The sequence below is a fragment of the Agelaius tricolor genome, unplaced genomic scaffold (assembly GCF_023055355.1).
Source record: "Agelaius tricolor isolate 1412-34295 unplaced genomic scaffold, bAgeTri1.0.p SCAF_10, whole genome shotgun sequence".
NCBI classification, from domain to species: Eukaryota; Metazoa; Chordata; class Aves; order Passeriformes; family Icteridae; genus Agelaius; species Agelaius tricolor.
Window position 1 is genome coordinate 12900345 of NW_027269270.1, and position 14361 is coordinate 12914705.

Sequence of the window (14361 nt, forward strand, 5' to 3'; positions counted from 1 at the left end):
TGTAATGTTTGTATTAAGGACACAGTTTTACACTTTACAGAACAGAGCTGAGGAGTAGTGGCTGTTGATTTGAAGCCCTGACAGGCAGGCGGGCAAAGCCGGAGGGCTGGGAGGCTGGCTACAGGTTTGTGTGAATTTGGGAACGAAGAGCAACCCCTGACGACCAGAAACTGAAGGACTAAGGAAAGCAGGAGCTGTTCCAGCTTGGGTGTTCGGGGATTGTTTCTCTGCTGTCGCCGCCGGGACGCGGCTGTGCTGTCTCCGGGCACACGGGGGTGACCGCGCCCGGCCGGCGCTGGGCTCGCAGACCGGCTGGGCTGCCGGAGAACGCCTCCAGCCCCGCTCGCTCCAGCCGGAGCCGCCGGGGCTCCGCTCCCATCCCGGGCCCGGCCGCCGCTCCTTTCCTTTCCTCTCCTCTCCGCTCCGCTCCCATCCCGGGCCCGGCCGCCGCTCCTTTCCTCTCCTCTCCGCTCCCCTCACGGGCCCGGCCGCCGCCACAGGTGCGGAGCCGCCCCGCCCCCGGCGCGAGCGCGCAGGCTCCGCCCGCGTGCCGACCCCGGCCCCCGCCCCACCTGAGCCCGCGGGCGGGGCGGGGACCGGGCACGGACGGACGGACACACAGACGGACAGATAAACAGACAGATATACAGAAGAACGGACGCCTCGGCAGAACCGCGGGGCTCCGGCGGAGTTGCGCCGCGCTCGCCGCGGTCCGGCAGGAGCGGGGCTGCGGCGCCCGCCGGTGCCGCGCCGCTCCCTCCTTCCCTGCGGGCGGCTGCCGAGGTGAGCGGGGCGGCGCGGGGGTCCCGGCGGGGACCTCGCTCAGTGTCACGGCGCGGGGCGAGCCGGGGATGCGCAGCCGGAGCCCCGGGGCAGCCCGCCCGGTCCGCGGCCGCCGCGGGGCGAAGTTTGGCGGCCGGAGCCGCAGGTAGCGGGGTCCCGGGGTGCCTCTTGCCCGGGCGGGGTGCGCGCTGCCGGGGGCTTAGCGGCGTCTCCGCAGCATCGCTTGTTTGCGGAGAGGATAAAGCGCGTCTCTAAATAGGTCAGGGGCTTCGGCAGCGCCTGGGATTTGCGTAACGATTTTTGTTACGTGGGAAAGGTGCGGGGCTCCTGCTCCGGGGCTGGACCGAGCGATGCTTTCCTGGCACACGGAGTGACTTTTTAAAAAGAAGTAGTTGCCTGAGCACTGCTCGGCTTTCTTGTTTTTTAAATCCCGACGACTTCGGCAAAGTAAAATTTCTTCAGCAAAGGAGGAATTAACCAACATGAAGGAGTCATCCTTGATGAGCTAATTACGCGTGGTGAGTGTAAGTGCTTTGCGTCGCAAGCCCGTGGACGGTGATGGTGTGCTTAAAATGGTCATGTCCCGGTGACACTGTTTCAAAATATGCAGAGGAGCGTTAGGTACAAGATTGTATTTTCTGCAGCTACAGGCAAGAAATGCCCTTGTTTCAGGGGAGTTGTCAGAATATTCATGCATGTGTGAAGGCTTAGGTTTGTTTTCTCTTGTTTTTGACCCCTGATCAAACTTGGGAACTCTTTTCATGGGTTTCAAAGGTAATGAGCTTGGTATTAGATCTGTATTGTTAAACTTGAGTGGGAAATCTATAAATGGAAAAGTTAGAGAAGGGTGGCACTGTGAGCCCTCAGAAGTTTCAATAAGTCTTCAAATCCCAATTTAAGTGCAGCTAACTACTAGTTATGGGAGGAGGGAGATGATAATTTTATTTCCTTACTCTCTGCTGCTGCTTTATTGCTGCCTTGGACAAAATATAAAAACGAGATGCCAAAGAAGCCCTCTTGCTATCAAGAACCTCTGTTTTCTTATTGGAACAAAATGTAACATGAAACCCAGTGTAAAACCTTGAAGTCACTGGGATGCACCTGTGTGATTGCAGCAGGCGTGGATGAAGCACCGCTGCTGCAGGTCCAGAACGAGAGGCAATGGTGAGATGCCCAGGCTCCTGGATTTAGCAGCTTCTTGGAAGTTTCTGCCTCTCGTGGCAGCATTGTGCTCTCCAGTGGATGCAGCCACCCTCTGCCCGGTTAGTGCAGCTCTGAAAACAAGGAAAAGGTGTCTCTTTGTGTAGTCCAGAGCTCACACTAGATTGCTGTGAGTGGGTTATGCTGCTTCTCCTTCTCCAAAGAAGCAATCTTGCTACTCCTACTCAATCTTGAACTCCTTTCGGTTCACCAGCTTAGTAGACTGGTTAAGGGGAGGGACGGTGTTTTTCTTCTGCTTTGTTTTTAGGGTATTCCTCTATAGCTGCAAAATTTTTCTGGTGTTTGGTCTTGCCAAATGGGTTTTCTGTACCTCAGACCTTTTCCAGTGGATGGGGAATTGATATGCTTGTGTGAAATCTGAAGGTGGAAGATAAACTAGTAGTGATGACACTGGTCACATTAATAATAATTTCTTTGTTTTGTTTTTTTTTTTTTTTCCCAGTTGTTTGGCTTTCAATTTGTTTTGTTTAGGAAGGAAACTGTCCTGTTTACAAGGCATTTTCACTCATTTATCAAGGTCTTACTTTTTATTTTTTTTCCCAGTGAATTATATAGTGGATGCTTGATTAAACCTAAAAATATTAACAAAAACCAGTAGGTGTTATGATACTGAGCTGACTTGTCTCTTCCTGTACTAATGGGAGCTGTCCATCCCTCCTGTGCTCCCTCTGCACTGCACACACTCTTACAAGGGATCAGTATACTCACACCAGCACCTATTTCTCTTAACTGATTGTTCTTCGCTGTTTGCATTTTTTTTTTTTTTTTTTTATCTTTTGGATTTCCTCACTAAGTTTTACTAGAGAGGCTATCTTCTTCCTTGAGTGCAGTTGCTCGGGGATAAGTATGTGTAAAAGCAGCAAAAGGCCTTGTGGAAGATAATCTTTTGGGGGAGAATAGGCTTGTTAGTTAATTAGCTCTGGAAGTCCTAAGATTTTGAACAGCAATGAGGATTACTGCATAAAACATAACAGATGTTTTACAGCTCTTGCAAATTTTTCTCTTCAGGTTATCACAAGGGATTGTGGTTTGAGAATATTTGCTCTCTGAGTTTGAGAATTTATGAGATTCAGGGGCATTCCTGTTATTTTCAAAATGAGCATATGGTTCAGTTGTGGTCGTCTCAAATCTCAAAGCATTCCTCAGGCTGTGTTGGGATGTAACAGAGTACAGAACTGGAGTGCAAGGTGCTCTCTAGTGTGCTGAAATACCCTGCAAAGCTCAGGTCATCTGTAGTTAATGGGAAGAAAAGATGGCTTTGCAGTCTGAATAGCTTGCTTTCTGAAATTCTGCTCTTTGCAGTATGCCTTAAGCCCTTTGGAATTCCTTGAATGACAACTTGCAGCAGATAAATATTTTGGTTCTGTAACTTTTGCATTGCATTCAGAAAATTGTAGTACTTAATATATGTCACCCATCAAGATACAATTGTGAATATTGTATCTTATGTGATCCTCAATTACCTCTGATGCAGGGAAGGTAGAGGCAGACGTTAAATGTCATAATACCTCAGTTAACAAAGGAGCAATTTCCCTAGATCCATAGAATGCACTTGGATATTTTATTCTCAGGCTGATGAATGTACAGAGTTGAAAGAATTACAGGAACTTCACTCTCCTATGTGACTGTCACATCCCTCTGGCTGCATAGGTTACTAGATTTTCACCACACACTCTGCTTGCCTAACTACAGATGCAGCTCAAATGCTGATTGAAGGGCTATTTCCTGTTGTTATTTTCTCTACATGTGAAAAAGGTACAGGTTCTTTTCAAATGTAAAATTTGTCTTTTTACTGCAGTTTCACAGAGCATGCATGATCTTACAATAGGAAGTTTATGGTTTTCATTATTTAACAAAGGCCAATGTTTTAAAACCAAAACATCTAAAACTTTTTGAAAACTTGTGTCCTAAGGATTTTTCAAATTTTTTTTTCACAAAATTAACATGTTTTCTGACTTTATGTAATGCACAAAGCAAGCAGGGTAATTATGGCAAAAATTGTCTCTGCACTGTGCAGTCATTTGACGTCATTGTATATTGTTGGAGAAAGTGCTGCCAAAGAGCAGCTGGTATTCTAACACAGTCACTTTCAGTGAGGGCACTGAATGTTATCAAGTGAGCATTGCTTAATTTATATTATTGGTAGTATATTGGTAAAAATAACAAAATACTTGGTAATTTGTTCTGCTATGAGGTATCTTTGGTGCTAGGGAATGAGGGTCTTACTCTGTTTACCACAAATAAAATCTTTTTTTTCTGATGCCCTGCAATACATTGCGTTCCATGAAATTATGCTAATATTTCCCAGAGTGATTAATCATGCCCATTAACCTACACATTTTTTATTTTTCCTTTCTGAGTGCTTGCTGTCCTCAGATCATGTGCAATAATTCTTTTCAATTTCTCAAATGTGAAGCTTAGAGCTTTAACACATTCTACATTTTACGTGCAACTGTGATTCTTCTGATGTATTAGCTAAAGCTGACATTGCTTTCTATAAACATATTAATTGACATGTTAAAAATTCATTAGACAACCTGAGCTTCCAAGGCTTGTAAAAATAGAAGCCTTGTAAACCAATCTAACTATATCAGTGCAGCCCCAGTCTGTTGCTTATCGATATTGGTACCTTAACAATTTGCTGCTGCTGAACTACCAGACAGCTCTTGTAATGACAGGTGATGCCAATACACAATGGGGCATGTTACAGCTGTGCTGTTTACATTATTGATGACTGTTTGAATATGAGCAAGTTAACCTGTTAGGAAAACACTGTTAAAACTTCACTCCTCAGAAATTACTCAATAAAACTTTTTTTATTGCCAACAACTTTTTTTGGTTATTAAACATTTATAATAAGGTATTTAAGAGGGAGCAGTAGCTAGACATGAGTACAAGCAGCAGCTTTAGACAGTTGAAGTCCTTTTTACCTCACTTTACATACCTACATGTTTTTCAATTACATAGCCATATGCAACCAAAACATAAATGTTTCACAAGTTTTAAAACGTCCTGAGATTGTGTTGAACACAGAAATGGCATTAAATAGGTTTCAGTTTACAAACAGGTGAAATGCACTTTCTTTGTGGAAGAATGCAGGCCCTGCATAGTTATGCACCTTGGTTCACAGTTTTCTACACCAGGTAAATTTCTGTGTGACAGGATGATGTGTTGTGGTATTGGTGAGATGCTGTGATTCTGAAATAGACCTGGCAGTTTGTCATTGCTCTCTGCTTTCTGCTGGCAAACTGTTAGGTGCAGACATGCCAGTGCTCAAAGTATGGGGCACACCTGCAGCTCAGTCAGTCATTTTGCATGTGAGGTGGGTTAATCTTGTCTCCTAGAGCACACTGATTCACACTGAGAGAGTCTCTCAGGCTCCTCCTGCAAGCAAGGCTCAAAGCCAGTCTGCTCTGTTATAGTATCCGCTACTTGCACCTGTGTGGCAGGGAAAGTGATCCCTAAGACTCAGGTAAGTCTTGTGTGCAAAGGAAGACTGTGTAACTACTTACTACAGGCACTGAATAACAGCAGCAGAAATGGCAGCATTCGGGTCAGGACAGCAAAGTAAAATGAACTTGAAATGAAGCTTGAATCATATTATGACTTCAAAAACAAAGTTTTCTTTGTTTTGTTGTTTATTTTTCTGAGCCATTGTGTATTTATGGTTTATGAGGCTGTTGTAACATCATGGCAGTCAACCTGCTGCCATTCTACAGCCAGTGTGGTCTCATACTGAATAGTTCCTAATTGAGTTATTTACTGGGGACTGGTGTATTGCTGCTTCCTAGCAGAGGATGTGCTCCAATGAATCTTTAACACTTCTCAGTGTTACTGGACTTGTAAGATCAAGTGAGTTTATAACATAACTGGTTATGATGGTTGTTCTTTCTATATGTACTTGTGCAGGTACCAGGAAGCTAAACATACAGGAGCAGAGTTTGTTTAACAACACCTGCTATTGTATTTTAATTTGACACTTCTCAGTATATCCCATTTAGATATAGTAGACTATCAGGTATCAATATTTTGATTCAATTTCAAAGATTAATTAGGTTAAGAATCAGTGATGTGGCAGGCAACATTAGTATGTTCTGCTTCAAAATGGAAAGGAGGAAAAAAGTTTAATGTGATTTTTACGTCAAGTAGTTTACACTTTACAGTGTCCAATTGTGTCTGTCATCATTTTAATTAAAGGGTAGCTTGTTTTCCTAAGGAAGGAAAAAAATTTGAGCATTATGACTCATTATCAAGGTGTATTCCAGAGAAGATTAATTTGGGTGGGATAATAAGTAAACACCCTCAAAGTTCTTACTCTGTCCTGTGTACCAAGATTTTCAAAGATGATGCAGGAACCTCCTAATGGGATTTTATAATGAAAATGCTAATAAAAGCTAGCAGAGGAGTACCTAGTCTCCTTGTTTGCATGACTGCATGTGACCAAAAAAGTAATTGCATAATCTTTCTTCCTTTGGCCACCTGCTAATAACTGGATGCTGAATCTTTGACTTGAAATTGCAAATGCCTGTGCATGTCTTGGTCCACTTTGTCTTTCTGTTAAAATGAGATTATTTAATATGCTACAATTAAAAAAACCTCTTATGAATCTGCATCAAAAATGATGGAAAAGATTTAGCCTTTGTCTGTTTCTGCAGTCTGTTGTCTGCAATGCAGGTGCAGTCTATGCCAGACAGATTCTTATTTGGTGGATTGTGGGATCTCTGCATAGTCAGTACCATGCTTGATGCTTATCTTGATCCCTTGTTAATCAGAGAATAAGAATACCAATATTTTAAACCTCAAACAGCATTATGAGAGTTGAAGACTTGCAAGGTTAAGAATGTGAAAACTGGGAAATGCAATACAACCTTAGTTGGGTCTGTTAGTGAGCATAATCAAGAGTAACTTTTGTTTTTTTCCTATCACGCTTTGTGCACAGCATGGGTAATATGTGCTTCAACAATAGTAGAAGAAATTTTCAAGATCTTTGCAACATTTCCATGATAGAAATAAAAGAGCTCCCCTTATTCTCCCGAAATAAGGGGAAACTTCAGCACAGAGAGGGATCCTCAGCAATGTTAATGTCTGGGCTGTGTCCTGGGGTCAGTGTGCCAGCCCTCAGAACGATGTAGGGTGTGCTCACAGCAGAACTGCTGTCCTGAGCAGCAGCAGGAGCATCAGCAATGCTCCTTTAGAGTCTGAGCTCTAATACAGCAACTGTGTAAACTCCAGCCTGAATTCTCCACTCAGGCTCCCGGGCAGTCAAGTGCAAGTAGTGAATGATTTAAGCAACTTGCCAAGTATTTCTAGCAGCTCTGTGGTGGAGCTCAGGCTGCAGATAGATTCTGCACTGCAGCATGGAAATGCCTTAACAGTGACAGAATCTTTTTCTCTTCCAGTCTCCTGCTTTTTTTACAATTTCTGCAGCAGATTACTTTTTTTTTTTTTTTTTTTTTAAATGAGGTATCTGTTCTCATTACTTTGATTGTCTTGACTAATCTTCAGTCTGTAAGGGGAGGGAAAATATGATCTTGTAACTTAAAGAGCCTATTAGTTTGGGTTTCTTTTAAAAAGAAGCTATTCTGCCTTAAGGAATCACAGTAAATCTTGAATTTTTTCATCAGTGAGTGCTTTTCAAATTGTTAAAACTAGAGCCTGGCTCCTGGAGCTTCTGAAATGATTGAAGAAATAAATTAATTTTGTGCTATGCGGAGTAGCGTTAGGCTTGACGTGCTTTGTGTTTCACTGGTACTTGCTCAGGTATTGTCAGACTCAACCCTGAAGAACTTCACTTTCTTTTAGACAGGCAACATCAGAAACAGCAGAATCTTATTGTCAGGTTTGACACCTCAAATAGACTAATGATACTCCTAGTCCCATAAGTAATGTGAAAGCACTAAGCACATATGGGTAGGGATACTTAGCACTATAGTCTTAGTCTATACAGTATTAATTGCTAACAATTAATATCTATTGTCTGGAAGTATATAAAATAAAGATGGAAGTCATTCTTCTTAAAAAAACTGCTGAAGCTTTAGAGAATAAATCCTATGGGGATTGGCTGAGAGAGAGCTGGGGTCATTAAGCTCGGAGGAGAGGAGGCTCAGGGGTGACCTTGTCACTCTTCACAACTCCCTGTTGGGAGGAGCCAGGTGGGAGTCAGACTCTTCTCCCAGGTAACAGGAGACACAGGATGGGGGGAAATGGCCTCAAGCTGCACCTGGAGAGGTCCAGGTTGGACATCAGGGAGAATTTCTTCACTGAAAGGGTAGTTAAGCACTGGAATGGGCTGCCCAGGGAGGTGGCAGTCACCATCCTTGGAAGTGTTCAAGAAACAGATGGCCATGGTGTTCAGTGCTATCGTTTAATGTGCACAGGGATGTTTGGTCAAAGATTGGACTCAATGACCCTGAAGGTCTTTTCCAACCTTTATGATTCTCTGTTTCTATGACTTTTACTGAACAAGGTTTGAATAAGGCTAAGTCTACTGTAGCCAGGGACCCCTTCTCTACTGCAGGCAGGTGACAGATGCTCTTGAGCAAGTGACATTCCTGGAAGGGTAGGAGAGAGCCCCCTACACTGACATTTTCTTCCTCTTTCAAACAGGTTTGAGAAAACATTTTAAGCAACCTCTGCTGTCTTTCCTCAGCACGTGTGTTAGTCTCACGATCTCATGAACGTTACAAAAACAGCTTAAGAAATGAGACAGTGGAAATTTACAAATTTCAGCATAAGAGGAATTTGCATTGATGATCAGTAACAACAAATTTTGACAGAAGTAATGTTAACATCTGATTATGTTGTCAGCTTCATAATTTGGTTATATTGTCAGCTATGCTAACTTGGTAGATTTGTTGAGTCTCAATTGTCCTCATCATAATTACAATCTATTATGTAACTTAAATAGGTTGGGGCAGAGGGGAGCTGACAAAACAGGTGTGGTGTAATTCTTGTTTTTACCACTTTCAGTGAATTTGTATTAGCCAATATTTCTGCATATAACTTGGTGGTGGCATGTTGTTGCAGTATAAAAGATCTGGAAAAACCATGCTATTGAAGGAACCCTATGCACCTCTTTTACGTGTTATTCAGTTCTCAGAAGCTTTTCACCTTTTTTTCTTTAACTGGAAATTAGAATACTGATCAAGCTTTTCAAGAAAGGATCTAACTTTTTTTTCTTTATTTTTAGTTGAACATTTAGATCTTGAGCAAGGATAGGAGAACTTCCTTCTTGTTCAGAGGGGAAGATTTACACTGACCTGACTTGGCGAGTGTTTGCCGATGAAGGAAGCAGGCACTGGCGTTAAACCCCAGACCCAGGCGGCAGACGGGCTGCAGGGAGCCTGTGGCTGACAGGGGCTGTGGGGTTTGCAATCTCTGTGTGCAGCACCTCGGCTGCTTCCTGCCTCTCACAGTTATCACAGGGCTGTTCGCCAGGTGCTTCTGATAACCATGGGAATCGTCACGGGCGGTTAGGAGCCAACATCATGTTTCATGCTGAGCATGGGGGCTTGGCAAGTTTGCTTTGTGTGCTTCTTCCACATAAATGCCTTTGTAATATCAGTGTGATGGAGTGGCTTATGTTTTTACAGAGCTGGAGATCACATTTTGTGTGACACTGAATCAAAGCTTTGGATGTTTCTGATTATGTATCTTTTTACTATACATATATGTCCTTGAATCTGCTCCTGTCATTTATTGTTGCTACTATTGTATGGCTTCTTCCATCTTGTGAGAACCCTCAAATTCCTTTCATGTCAATGACTTGTTGAAAACAGCTGATTTATTTTTAAATTTCTTATAAAGTTGAAGTAGCGGCTCTGGGCCACAGAAATACTTTGTTGTTTAAAAGGATAATTTCAGCTTGAATTTCCAAATGGGCTAGTTTGTAAAACCCAGCTCTGCTGCTTTTTAATTGTCAGAATATCTCTAAAATGCTTGTTACAAGGATTTGTATTTCATGGATTTTCGTAAAGCCATAGGCAGAACTTAATTCACTTTTCAAAAGTGCTGCCAAATGCTTTTCAGAATTATTAGTGAATTTTAAATCTTGAGATTGCTTTGGATCTTTCAGGTTGCAGAAGTGTGAGCTGTGGCTTTTGTGGGCTAACTGCAAGCAGCCCTGCCTGGACCCTGTCACTTCTGAGCATCCTCTGTACCTGTGTCTCTGCTGTCCCCTCAGGCAGCTGGAATGAAAGACCTTAGTCTCTGGTCTTTCCTTCAGCAGCTACATTTCTTGGCTCTTCTAATTTCTAGACCCCTGTGTTGGCTTGTTGAACTTAGTATGTGTCCTGTGTGTTTGACCCATGCCTCCCTCCCTGATTGCAACCTAATGCAACAGATTTCAAGGGTGGCCAGCAACTCAGAGTTTCTTAGAATATACCAGTAAAATAAAAATCACCTTATGGATGGCACTCCATTTTTAATAAAAATTATTTTGGGCCCCTTTTCTAGTCAGTGAAGCCTGAAATAAAATTTTGGTTTACTAAATTCACACATCCTCTTTTTCTTTTTTGTTTAATAGAAAAAAAAGAAGAATGCTCTTTAAAAATAAAGCTCACTTGTCAAACTTGGGTATAATTTAGAGTGCAAAAACATTTGTTCTTCCTTTTTTTGGGGTATTTAGAGGGAAACCACGGTTGGGAAAATGAAGGGTAAGATTACTGTATAAGCACTTGACTATGCCTTGCAGTTCCACATTGAGACTGATGAATATGTATATTTTTAAAGAAATGTATATTGGCAATGATTACGCTGAGATACGTTCTCTTGCATTTGATGAATTGCTTTACTGCAATTATTAGATCTCTGAAAAGAAGGAGAAGAAGGAATAGGAGTTGAACATAGATCTGCATATATCTGTTCAATTAAAAATCTTTTAAAGAAAAAGCACTTGGAATTACAGGATCATTCTTGAGCTCTGTTTTCATATGGGCTTGGTGTAACAAGTTTCTCACCTACCAATGGATGCTCTAGGTGTCAGAGTAATATTATGCATACTTAAAAGCCCTCTTGGGTTGTGAGGTATATATTTCACTTAACATCTCTGCATCAGATTTACCTCTATCCCTCCAAGCAAGAGCTTTTCTGACATGATTGCAATGACTGAGAAATCTGGTATCAGGAAATGGATTTTTAACTTTTTTTCTCAAATGAGTATTGCCTTATTAGTAAAGGAATTCTGTAAACAGCCTGAAGTATTTGCACTGAAGTTTAAGGGCTAGATTTAGATGCATTTTAACTAGTGTATGTAGAGATTTCCAGGCTTGTGAATTTCTGTCTTCAGAAGCATATCAGAAGTTGATACTAATTAGAAAAGGAGTTAAGTAAGTTTAAAGACTGTATACAAGACTGCACTGCAGTACAAGGCAGAATGATCTGTTATTAAAAAGGAAAAAAAAGGTGAGTCAGGGTTTCATGGGGCTTCCCTGCTAGGAAACGGATTATTGATATTTTTTCAGGTAGTAGTGTTCAGTTCTTAGAGAAAGTACCTATCTGCTGGAAACATCTTTTAATATTTTACAATATATTATACAAAGTATGGCCAATTTTGGAGTTGTCTGATATGCAACAATGCAGAATTTTATGCTTAGCTGACACTTTAATTAGCTCTCATTCTGTCTCACATGATTTATAGCTTCATGACTCCAATGTAAAAAGGATATATAACTTAATGAAGCAGAAAGCTGCAGTGGGTTCACACCTCTAGCTGCTTAATGGTTTCCTGGAGGTAGGGGAATGGTTGTGCTGCAGAGGAAGAAGCTGTAAGCATCTCCTCATTTGTTAGGCAGGGATGTAACAAGCCACGTTGCTGTGACTTACAGTTGTTTGCTTCCCTGTCACATACACAATTCATTAGAGTGAGGAGGGAATGTGGCTCTTCCATAAAGCATAAAAATAGCAGGTAAAGTAAGAAATGCAGATGTAATCTTTCTTGCTCAAACTGAGTTTAGTGCAGCTGTTTGACATATCTGGAATCTTACTTTTTCTTGATCCTAGAGAAATAGTGTTTCAGTGTGATATAATTTCAGGAATGGACTGTAAAACCCTTAGTGGCCAACTGGGTTTTTTTTAGCTAAGGAATTCTGGGGAGGTGTTTTCCACATGGCAACTCTGACTATACAAATAAGTTGTTAGAAGAAAGAGGTGATTTTTTCTGTATTACTCTTACACTGTAAGTTTCTCTAGATGTGCTTTTGTTAGTTTCACATATTTGTCTTTACAGCATCTTTGATATAGGGGTTCTGATTTTCTTAATTCCAGTACTGTATAATCAAATAAGTTAATTCTAGATTCTTAATAGTTCAAGTGGTCCAAGCATGGCTTCTGCAATGGAAGGGGGGAAAGAATCAGGGATATCAGAGAAATGAACTGTCTTCAGCCTTCTTTGGATATCCAGAAACAATTTGGTTTCTACTGGGGCAGCACCTTTTAGTAATTACTATGGGGAACCCTCTGAAATACAGGAGCAGAATGAAGCTGCATGGTGTTAAAGAATTATCACCACCTGCCAAGAGTACAGCAACATTACTGGCACCTGTGTCTGATGCAAACAGATATTTATTTCTGAATCTCTTGTGATCTGTATGCATTTCCTACATATTTCAGGAGGTGACCATTCCTTATTTATCTTGTGGTCCTATCTCTATGGGCCCAGAAATGCTGGAACCTTTCCTGGCTTGCATCTGAGGGCTGGACTTTGCCCTTAGAGTTTGCTAAGTACCTCTCCCATTCCTCGTTCCCTTCCTCTTTCTCTCTTTCTTTTCTTCTTATTCTTTTTCCCATCTTGTGAAGTTTGGACTTGCTGCTATTAATCTGCTGGGACTGCATGTTACCTTTTCAGTTTATACATGAACTACTGAGTTTGTAAAAGAAAGACAATTACCTCCTCCCATGGTGGGAGATATGGCTTCTGACATAAATCCTGCGGTTCTCACAGAGAAATGTTTTGCTGTTGCCAGGTGTTTATTGATTAAATAAGGATTTGTAGAATTTACAAGTATTTCCTTCAAATATCTGGTTACTTTCTCACATTCATAAAATTGCTTTCAGTGTTTCTGGACTTCACAGTCTCTTTTGGAACCAGCACTCTTTGGGACAGCTGGTCCAGGAATTTTTAGGTATCTAGGGAAAAAATAACAATTCTCCCCCTCTTTCCAGTCTCCTCTAAGCATTTGCAGTGGCTGTAATTGTGCATGTGGGCTGTGCAGTCATTATTGCATCTGGCTTTTGGACTCTCATACAGTCCATTTCAATGTCAGAAAAAGAGAAAGTGTGCTTTGTTGTTTTGCAATTGCAGTTTGTGCTTACTTCATGTTTGCAGTTAAACACAAATACAGTATTCAAGGAAATATGCAACTTTATGAGGTTCTGGTAGAGTTTGAGAAATTAGTGAAAAACAAAGATTTCTGCTCTTGGAAAGCTAGATCTGGTTTTGGTCGTTTGTTAGGTTATAATTTCAGAAGTGAATTATAGAAGCTTTCCCAGCACTTCTGAAATTGTTGCAACTTCTGGGAAGTCTCAAACAAGCTGTGGTTTCTGCTGGACCTTTCAAGGAGGCGGTTTGGAATGTGTAATGGGGATCTTGCTCAAAGTATGAGGAACATCACAAGGGCTATTTTCAGAGTAGATTAAGGAGTATACCTGGCATTCGCTGAATAACCCTGGAGGTTTTTTAAACGTTTTTGTGTCAGCGTGTAACTCTGTTTTAAACCAGAATTGTGGCGGTGGTTCCTGATTCTCTGTATGTGTTTGTTTTTGAGCTCACTCATCACTGCAAGGTAGGCTGAGGTCACTTACTGACAGCAGCACTGCCTGTGAATCAGGGCACCATGAGAAAGTGAACTTTTGCTTTGTCAATGACCTAAACTAGAAAGAGTTTGACTTAATATGAAATACAAGCACCCGTGTTGAGGTATTTTAAGTAAACTCATTTATATTTGTGTAAGTTAATAGCTACAGATGCTATTAAGATCATCCAGCACCTTAATTTTTCTTTGGCAATGTTTTATCCAATTCTGAGTTTTCCTGGCTTAACTTTGAATATGATCAGTTCTATTTCACCTAGTGGTATGTTTTGTATGGAGTTAGCATTTTTGTCAGTGAGAAATATATATGTTGGTAAATATGTGATTATAATACCTTTATGTACAAAGCCGTTTGCATACTTGCTGTCACCATGAGGCTATTACTGAACTATTCAACTGCTTTTATTCCCAACTCTGGCATTTTTTGAGGTACAGCTAGATTGATGTACCTGGCTCTAATCATGCATCTATAGTTGCATGTGTGGGTCCCTCCTTTTCTAGGGACATGGTCACTGATACACCTGTGCAGAAGCATTTGTGAGTTCAGAGC

At 41.5% G+C, this 14361-nt stretch overlaps 1 protein-coding gene across 3 annotated transcripts in view; it reads left to right on the forward strand.

Moving 5' to 3' along the window:
* Positions 1-649: 649 nt before the first annotated feature.
* ZNF385B (zinc finger protein 385B) overlaps positions 650-14361 on the forward strand; it is a 149461-nt gene continuing 135749 nt past the window's right edge. The window contains exon 1 of one of the 3 annotated variants that reach the window (XM_071434817.1): positions 650-783. The gene's annotated coding sequence lies outside the window, so the exon portion shown is untranslated. Of the gene's footprint in view, positions 784-849; positions 1308-14361 lie in introns of those variants that run through there. The other 2 variants (XM_071434816.1, XM_071434815.1) reach the window with 2 other exon arrangements.